Source organism: Podarcis melisellensis, assembly GCF_964234715.1.
Source record: "Podarcis melisellensis genome assembly, chromosome: 1".
Lineage (NCBI taxonomy): Eukaryota > Metazoa > Chordata > Lepidosauria > Squamata > Lacertidae > Podarcis > Podarcis melisellensis.
This window is the reverse complement of record NC_138528.1, coordinates 131,652,289-131,661,764: the sequence shown is the minus strand read 5'-3', so window position 1 is coordinate 131,661,764 and position 9,476 is coordinate 131,652,289. Positions and strand designations below refer to the sequence as shown.

The window sequence follows — 9,476 nt, the reverse complement described above, 5'->3', positions numbered from 1 at the left end:
ACCCCTTTCCCTATTCAAGTCAATGAGAAAAGAGGCTTTATCCCCAAAAACCTGTTGAATGGTAATGCTGGCCCTTGTGGCGACTACATGCCTACCAATTTCATTCAATTCTGTGAAAATGTGGATGGAGCTACAGCCATTTTTAGATTCCCCATTACAGTCATACCTTGGAAGTCAAACAGAATCTATTCCAGAGGTCCATTCAACTTCCAAAGCTTCTGATTGGCTGCAGGAAGTGCTTGACCTTCGGCTTCTGAAAATCATTCAAAAAACAGAACACTCCCAGGTTTTGATCGTTTGGGAGCCAAGGCATTTGAGATCCAAGGGACGACTGTATAGAAAATGGGAATAAGCTTTGTTTTTAATGAATCTAATCTGGTCCCAAATAACAAGCCAAACGGGAAAGACACAGAACAGCTCTGAAGAAATTCGGCTGCCCTCTAAAGGTACAGATAAAAGCCTACTGTTGTGGCCAGTGCACCCCCCTACTAACCAGTATTTCTATCTTTACAAAATTTGGAATGGCTTTGTAGATATGCTCTCTGTAACATTTTGTCTTGCCCTGAGCAGAGAAGAACATAGCATGCATGTATGTATGTAAATGAAATGACATACGGTAGTTGTGGACTACAAAGACTGAAAACGTAAGTGCAAGGGAAATAACTGTGTAAACAGATGACCATCACCTTAGTAGTTATTAAGGAATGAAGATGAGTGGGATCTGATTTCAAAGAAGAGGAAATTACAAGGAAGATGGTCCTGAAGTGCTTTATAAAAGGTAAGATGCACTTAAAAGCCTGAGCCAAAGGGAGATTCAATCAGCCAACACAGAAAAACAACAATAGTGTCCCAGAACAGAATTTCATATCCTGTAGAGTAGATACACAATCAAGGACAATTTTTTTAAAAGTTTTCTATCACTTTGATTTATTTGACTAGTAAGTTGAATGTGCAGCCTGATTCTATGCATATTTGCTCAGAAATAAATATCCACTGCATTCAGTGGACTTTCTGTCAAGCACATTGGTACAAAATTAAAGCCTTACTTTGTTTTAAAAAACACTATTGCAGTGCTTGTGAATCCTTGTAAGGTGTAATGGGCAGGTAGCATAAAATTTCAGTGATTATAATCATGTCAATCTGTATAATTTGAAACCAATAAAATTAACTTCTTGTGATTATGGTTACGATTGGAACTTTAAAAAAATGAAAACTGACAGTTGTGTACAAAACCACTACACCGAGTCACCAGTTGTGCAACGCAGTGACAATTTTCAGAGATCTTGCATTTATTCTATAGACTTGGGGGGAATTCTGAATTGGTGAGAATGAGGGGGGGGATTGCAAAATATAGGGAGCAAGAAGTTTGAAATAATCATATTTCAATGCTGCTTTTCATTCAGTCATAAAGCTGCTTATGAACAATACATAACCAACATACTAGAACATTGCAATTAAAACATAAAACACTTAAAAGAATTAGAATATAGATTTGTAGAGTTTGAAGAGACCCCAAGAGTCATCTACTCCAACCTCAGAATAACAATTACCGGTAACAAATCATCAGTAAAACAACCACCTTCTATAAAATATTATTAACAAAATTCACAAGTTCCAGTAATGAACTGAATTTTTAAACTTCTTATTTTTCCCCAATATTTCCTCACTTGGTTTTAGCTTTTTAATATATTTTTCATAGTTTTCATAGTTTTAACATTTGAAAATATAGCTCTTACCCCTTCTGCTGACAAACAGCCATCCTCTTCCATTTCTGCCATATCTTTTTCTCCCTTTTCGACATGTATCAAAATAAAAACATATCAAAATATTTTTGCTGGTCAATGGGCTTGAATCCATACTCTCAGACTCAATGGGTAATATTTACTATGTCATAATTAGAATTGTAATCAGTGGACTTAAGTACCCACTAGGAAAAGAAAACAAAAGAGTAAGACTCTTAATTGTTTGTTTTTTGTTGTTTTTTAAAAAAGATCCAGTTGACAGAGCAAGATCAGTTGAAAGACAGAAAAGACATTTGAGGAGTAAAATAATTCATTCAAGCTCAACATACTTCACAAGCTCAGTTCAGTGGGATCAAAGTGACATGAAAACTGACAATCTATTAATCATTCATCCTGATTTACTCACACAAAAGCTTATGTGGTGGTTCTCAAACTTTTTTCTCTGAGCCACATTTTCAGAATAAACATTTCCTTGTGCCACATCAATTTTTTTACTGGCAAGAAATACATTGGAAAACAAAAAGTGACAACAACTAGCAATGCTTAGTTTATAGAAGAACACAACTACTTTATAATATGACCACTGGACATCCAGAAAGTATAAAGCAAGGCAGTGACAGAAGAACATGGATCATTCCCAAAATATATTGATTGCCCTTGGATCTCCCCACCACACTTGCCATCCTTCCCTTCCCAAACCCTTTGAGAACAACTGGACTAGGCTATGCCCAGGCTTTACGGAGCATTTCTTCTGCTAAATTTCCAAGAACAATGAGCATTCATCTTGATTTGCTTGGGCAGGGCTTATTGATTTTCCCATTAGCCATCCTGCACTTTTCAGCGCATTTACCCTCACTTTCTGAACTGCAAAAAATCTGAGGATTTTTAAAAAGTAGATTTGTTGCACTAGGGCGACTGAGTGCTTTCATCCACTTAAATGGCACACTCCCAGTATGTCTGGGAATCCCTCCCACACACAAAATGACAGTCTGGAGGAGAGCACCCTGTCAAGGCCACCATCACAGAGCAACAGCGCCAGGTCCACAGCAGCATGAAATTGGCACCAAATACAGGATAGCCGAAGGCAGAATACAAGAGCAGGGTGGAATTAGCAGCAGCGGAGCCAGGTGAAGTTGCGCTAGGTGCAAACTACTAACAGCTAGAAATCAATTTAAAGAGAAAAGGTTAACAAAAAACGTCATGTTAAGTTCAGTAAGCATTATCTTGTGCCTAGAGAGTAGCATTGGAATTCAAATAGCTCCGTGTTAACACCCCTTTTTTTGATGCACTTCATAGAAACAGGATTGAAGATTTGGAAGTGATCTCCAAGGGCCATCTAGTCCAACCCTGGGCAGTACAGGCACCACAGTAAAATAATAAGAGCAGGGCTCTTTTCCCTCCTCTTCCATTATCTGAGTCTGAGCCCCCACTCCTATTTTCACCTCTCTCTTACTCATCCCATGCTTGCTCTGCAACAGTGCTGGGCGGTGCGTCCCTCCACCTGAAGCGAAGGCGAGTTGCTCTTTGGGTGTGCATGTGGAAAGCAGCCATATCCTGAAGAGCAAAACAGAGGACAGCTCATGTGCAAACACCCACCCATGAAACGGCACGGTCTGTTATTTCACGGTACATAAACCTTAGCCACGTGGCTGGAGGTCTTTATAAGTAGCCAAACTATTCATCACTAGCCTACTTGCACTCCTTGATGTCTTCCCCTTAAAAACGCTTCTTCCTGCCAGTTAGGGTATCAAGCCATGATCCGCCAGAACCCGAAAGATCAGCAACATGCAGGTACCAATAACAGCAGCACAATAATTGAAAGAGATGATGAAGGGGAGAAAGGAGGGGGGTTAAAATGCTTTTTAAAAAAACTTTGAAAAAGAACAACACCCTTCTGCCCAGGGTTGCCTTTTTTCAAAAAAAAAAAAAAAACCAAAGCAAAGCTACTTTTCTTCTTTTTGCAAACTGTAAAGGTAAAGGGACCCCTGGCCACTAGGTCCAGTCGCGGACAAGACTGGGGTTGCGGCGCTCATCTCGCTCTATAGGCCGAGGGAGCCGGCATACAGCTTCCACGTCATGTGGCCAGCATGACTAAGCCACTTCTGGCGAACCAGCCCAGCCCATGGAAACGCCGTTTACCTTCCCGCCGGAGCAATATCTATTTATCTACTTGCACTTTGACGTGCTTTCGAACTGCTAGGTTGGCAGGAGCAGGGACCGAGCAACGGGAGCTCACCCCATCGTGGGGATTCAATCCGCCGACCTTCTGATCAGCAAGTCCTAGGCTCTGTGGTTTAGACCCCAACGCCACCCATGTAAGCGTTTACAATTGTTTAAAGGCCCACATACATTACCTTTGTTCTTAAACTCTGCACATGTTTATGAGCACTGTAGCTCTTTTGGGGTGGTAGAACGTCTGTACATGCTCAGAGGTTCTCTCTCGGCCAGACTGCTAAGTGTACTAGCAGCCTGATCCTCTCTTGCAAACTTTAGGACCTGTCAAATCCAGCCGCTGAGGGAGGCATGAGCTCTCCCCGCAGAAGCAACAGGGTGTAGAAGCCACACGGGGTCCTTCGCACCTTGGGAAGAGGAGTGAAAGGTGAAGAGCAGGCAGACTCTGTAGAACTTCACTGGGGGGGCGGGGTTCATTAAGGGGGGAAGAGGGAGACTTGTTCTAAACAGGCGGGGGAAGGATTTCCCACCACTCATCCTGAAGCGCTGCCTCCAAAACAGCTGCAGAATCTTTTCCTGCCCCAGATGCAACTCACCAGAGTGACCTCCTGCCTTTCCTCTACCTTAAAATCATGCAATGGCCAAAAGGAGTGAAATGAAACCAGGAGGGGGGTGAGCTTTCCCCGACCTGGCAGGAGAGCCATTCACATCAGCTGATTTGCCCCATCCCAGCAGGCACCATGGGGGCACACCAGAGAGAGAGGAAAGGGATGCTTGAGGGATCCTTGCATGCACACTTCCTGGCTCTGCCTGCAAAGCAAGTCTTTGTACAGAGAGCAGGTGCATCCATAGATATGGGGAAAAGGAAAGAGTGACACACACACACACACACACACACTTCCTGGTTCTGTTTGCAAAACCTGAGACATTTTGCTGATTTTTTAAAAATTCCCCCAGATGGTGATTTCACCATTTGAATCTCATACATGTCTGGGGAAAACTGGACATATGGCAACCCTGGATAGCACTCAACAGGCTGCCATTGGCGACATACCCAGGCCTTCTATCAATAGCACAAGGAGTGGGGGAAGGAAACTTCCATACTGAAATGAAGTTTAGGGAAGGGTTACCTTCCAATGGAAGCATTGCTGAACTTTATCCTTTCAACCTTTACCACGTCTTAAGAGTTATTAAAATGCAAAGAGTTCATTGCCAACTCCACACAATCACGGTTCCAATCTTGATCTTTTAACATACCCCTGTGCTTTAATGTCAGGGGAAGGGAACCTCAAAGGCCCACACCTGACAGCACAGTCCAAGAAGGCAGAGATTCACATCTGAGATGCTGGAAGCAGTTTTATTTCAGATCTGCTGTTTCATAGGCCGGCTTCCACCCAGGCCCCAGGCTCTTTTCACCAATATGTAAGATCTTTCAGTGGGCTTCCCCTCCGGGGTGCCTGTCTCCTGTGCCCAGGACTGCTATGCCTACCCATAGGGGAAGGGGGCTGATGCAGGGATTTTGCCCCCACCCTGTGGGGTTCATAGGCGGAACCTGAAGATAGCCTCTGGCAGGGGACTCTTTGCAGGGAGATAACATTTTCACCTGAAGCTTTTTTGTTTCCAAAAAATTGGAAAAAATTGACTATGCTGGAATCTTTCTTAGTCTTCCAACAGGATGTCCCCCCCCCCCCGCCATGCATCTCTTTTGTTCTCTGACACACTCATGCCACCTAGCTCCCCCCCCCCCCCACTGATGTATCGCCCAGCTGCCTCCCTCCTTCCTGTTGCTTAGCTACAATCTCAAAGCTGGGCAGTTCCTGTCTCAGCTGTGCATTCTCCGAATCTGCCTGTCTCTCTGCTTCATGAGACTCTGAAAATGGGGTGGGGTAGGGCTGTTGAATATCCCCCCCCCTCCTCTTCTGTTAGAAGCTGATCTTCGTGCGATTGCATTCCCCCATCTTCTGATTCAGACCAGCCCCTAACAGAACCGGATTTCGTTGTATGAGTTTACAACACGTTTAACTGAAATGCTTTTTTGGTGTTGTTGTTGTTTAGTCGTTTAGTCGTGTCCGACTCTTCGTGACCCCCTGGACCAGAGCACGCCAGGCACTCCTGTCTTCCACTGCCTCCTGCAGTTTGGTCAGACTCATGTTTGTAGCTTCGAGAACACTGTCCAACAATCTCGTCCTCTGTCGTCCCCTTCTCCTCCTGCCCTCCATCTTTCCCAACATCTAGATCCAGCCTAAAGGTAAACAGTAAAATTAAATATCAGCAAATAATTATACAGTTCACACTTATCAACCACAATAATTACCAATTTATAATCAATAAAAATAACAGCAAACCACAATGCATAAAATACCACAAAACAATGTAAAGAGATCAAATTGAGAAACAAAGAACACAACTTATAAAACTGTTTTGAAAAAATATCCCTGAACTCTTCTCTTCTCTTTCCAGCTGCTGTTCTCAAACTGCAGTACATGTGAAAAGGATCTAGGGGTCTTCGTAGACCACAAGATGAACAGGAGTCAATGTGATGCAGCAGCAAAAAAAGCTAATGCTGTTCTAGGCTGCATCAAGGCTAGCATCCTGATCAAGGGAAGTAATAGTCCCACTCTCTTCTGCCTTGGTCAGAGACCACACCTAGAGTCCCGAGTACAGTTCTGGGCACCACAATTTAAGAAGGAGGTTGACAAGCTGAAACATGTGCAAGATGATCAAGGGTTTGGAAACCAAGCCCTATGAGGGAGTTGGGTATGTCTAGCCAGGCTAAAAGGAGACTGATGAGCAATATGATAGCCGTCTTCCAATATCTCAAGGGCTGTAACATGGAAAATGGAGCAATCTTGTTTTTCCTGCTCTGGAGGCCAGGACCCGAACCAATGGCGTCAAGTTCCGAGAGAGGAGATTCTAATTAAACATCAAGAAAAAGCATTCTGAAAGTGAGAGCTGTTTGACAGTGGATCAGACTCCCTCAGGAGGTGATGGACTCTCTTTTCTTGGAGATTCTGTCTGGGTGGCCACCTGCATTGCAGAGGTTGGACAAGATGACCCTTGGGGTCCCTTCCAACTCTAGAATTCTATGATACCATAAAGTAGCAGGATGAGCATCATCAACTGAAGTTCTTCTTACCACACAGCTGTTAAAGACACATTAGCAATTATATCCAAAATAACTCCATTTGAGCAAACTAAATTTATGCATATTTTCTTACAGGCCCGCCCCATTGAGGCCAGTCAGATTTACTTCCTAAAAAGTGCACTCACGCTAGTTTTGCAGCCTTTTTCTCACTCCCACATCACACTTTGCTGGAGAGGTCAAGTAGACTCAAACCCTTGCTCACTGTTTTGTGACATCTTGATTGGTTTTGGTTGGTTTGAATTTTTCAAGTCAAAAGAGTCACTCTGGTTCTTAGCCCTGCTCACTTCCTCTGCTTAGCTTATTATTCTCTCTACTAGAAAAGCTCATTTATTTGGCATTGCATATAGCAATGGTATATAGGATTGGCGAAGAGCAACACTGACCCTGCTGAGAAATAAGTATCAGAACATTGTCCCTGCTCCACCACATTCCTAGGTGTGAGAGATGTCAAGGTCACTGAGAGCACTTGAGCACAGAGATTTCATCCAAGGACTGTAGCAGGAGAGGAAGGGGTTAAATTCATTTCCCATGTCTGATCTGATGCCATTAATTATCAAACATACACCCAGCTGTTGTTGGTAAGTTGTTGTGAGGTGAGGGGTATACAAGAGCTTATTCCCAGGTAAGCACATATAAGATTGTAGCCATAATATTATGCCTCTGTGTACCAGAGGCAGGAAATAAAACCTACCGTATCTTAGGCTATGTTTCCATGCAAGTCTTTCTTAAATCAGTTAAACAAATTGTAAATAGGATAATTAAAAAGGACAAGCAGTTCCTTTCCGGAGCTTTCTGACCTGTATCTGTCCTCTGTTATGCTAATTTCTCATTAACATTCCAGCTTCCCTGAATTCACAACTGTTCCATCCTTTGTTGCTAGAATTTGAAAGGTTCCATAAATAGAAGGTTCTGCAGTAAATTTTCTGTTGCCTGCACTTATTAAAAATCAGAATTTAATCGCTGTTGCCAGCTCTTCAGCTAACTAGGCTGCCTCCAGCATGTGGTCTGCCTTTAGCAGCTCTTTTACCGCAATAATATATCTGAAGCATGCATTTAGCTTCACAGTTTGCCTGTACCCAAACTGGTACTGTTTCTTTATTACTTCCCTCTCCTGATTGCTTGAAGCCTGCAGTCCTGTACACTCTTACCTGAAGGTAGGCCCCACTGAGGTGAGTGGGACTTTCACCTGAGTAAATAAATATACGTAGAACTGCACCTGGAAAACATGCTCCAAATAAACAAAGGGAGGTGGAGTGATTCTTCCTACATTAGGAAACTCAGGAAGCTCCTTCTACTAAGTCTTTTTGTTAATCTGTCCCAGATGTAGACAGCCTAAGACCCATGGGTTCTGCACATGCCCAGATGCTGGAAATCGCTTCTGCGCAGGTGCGATTTTCGGTATTTGGGCATGCGCAGAAGCGATTTCCGGCGCCACGAACATGTGCAGATGCAATTGTTAGCGTCACGCTGCATCAGTCCGACCCACAGAGGATCTCTGCAGGAGTGTTCCGGCCCATGCCCGTTAAGCCTTGCTGACCCCTGATCTAACCCTCTATCATCAACACTGACTGGCAGAGGCTCTCTCCCACAGCAGGGAGCAATCCTTCCAGAGCATTTGGAAGTTATTCCCCGTCTTCTCTGTTCCTCAGAGATAATATGATAGACGGTATCTATTGTTAATCACCACTTAATTATTTCTGTCAACCAAGATGACTAACCAGCCATGATGTCTCCCCAGAAGTCCCAGAACTTTTTGCTATGTATCTCAAAATCCTTCTGTTAGTAGATCTTACATGAGATTTAGTCCATCCCCATTGTCTCTTTGGTTCCTCATTTTGTGAACTTTGTGTGCCTGCTTTTCTTCCTACTTTCCAGCCTCCTGTGCAAGAATAGAATTAAACATTCTAAACAAAAGGTAAACAAGTGGAACATCCCATACTTGTTTACAGCATCTGGAGGTGAAGCTTCAACTGTCTGCATATTTGGAGTCAAGGCAGCTGTTCCTTTGGTCACTCAGTCTTTTAGCATACATGAGCAGCTGCTGTTGTGTCTTGCGGTGTGTCTTAGGAGGATATACCCAAAATAGAAATTCAGTCCACATTTGGCCTGGATGTTTTCATGGTTAAAGTTTTGTTTCCATCTTTTATTTATTTTTATTTTATTTTATTGGGTTTTATAAACAAGAATAATGTTATACAAATAAGTATACCAAGTTTTTAATGTCACTTGTAAATCACAAAATAGCATAATAAATGTTGAAACATATCTACAACATATGTGTCATTGTGAGTGGTCAATGTAAAAATTATTGGTTTATGAATTGGTTTAAACAATTAGGAAGAAGAGGAGGGGAAGGGGGTGTTTCAATCTTTTATGATTGTTTAAAATTATTTGTATGCAACTTACCATTTAAATAG

General features: G+C 42.8%; 1 long non-coding RNA gene across 1 annotated transcript; it reads right to left on the bottom strand.

The window, feature by feature from the left end:
• Positions 1–908: 908 nt before the first annotated feature.
• LOC309353936 lies at positions 909–8,293 on the bottom strand. The gene is made up of 2 exons (XR_014162139.1): positions 7,751–8,293; positions 909–1,790 (listed from the first exon to the last, which is right to left on the bottom strand). It is a non-coding gene; the product is annotated as an uncharacterized lncRNA (long non-coding RNA).
• Between the last annotated feature and the right edge of the window lie 1,183 nt (positions 8,294–9,476).